The following is a 761-nucleotide window of genomic DNA, read 5'->3' on the forward strand; positions in this document are numbered from 1 at the left end:
TTTTCATTTATTATCTAGTCTATAATTTTATATGAAATTATGATTAATAGATGTAGAAAACAGTGTAGACGTTTTGGTTGACAATGTTAATTGTATTGAACAAATTCAGTCTTTTGTTTCAAAGTCTAATTCACCAACTGTTGAACAAATAGCAACCCCTAGGAATAATAACATTAATTGTATTGAACAAATTGAATCTCCTGTTTCAAAGACCGATTCATCAACTATTGAACAAATAGCACTGGAGTTTGATGAAGTTATCAATAATTTTTTTAACTTCAGGAGCAGAAAAAAAATGTTTTTAAAAATAGCTACCGTTTTTAATTTTTTTTAAACATTGATATAAAAAGTTATTTTACACAATTTAAAATTTTTAAAATATAAAAATATTCATAGCCCTTAATTTGAAATTTGTTTGTTTTTTGTATGTATTTATATATAATTCCTTGTGAGTTGGAGGGGCGGCTCATTTTTGTTGCCCCAGGGAGTCAAAATTCTGTATACGGCCCTGACCTTTACTCGATATTGCACGTGCACTTTGACGGGCGTCGTAGCGAGAAAACGGTCCGTACGGAATACATAATTTTTCGTTGTCGCCGTTGCCAATCATCAATATGGCGCGGCAGACGTCTGACGTACTCCTCTCCCCCTCCCCGGATCCCCACTCCTGTATCAGTTACACCGCATCACGTGCGCGCGCGCGCAGTGATTTCCGAGAATCGGCAGCCGGATTGCCGCGCATGGACCTTGTGGGCCGTCCG

This window comes from Sipha flava, unplaced genomic scaffold, assembly GCF_003268045.1.
Source record: "Sipha flava isolate LNK unplaced genomic scaffold, YSA_version1 197_pilon_pilon, whole genome shotgun sequence".
Taxonomy (NCBI): Eukaryota; Metazoa; Arthropoda; class Insecta; order Hemiptera; family Aphididae; genus Sipha; species Sipha flava.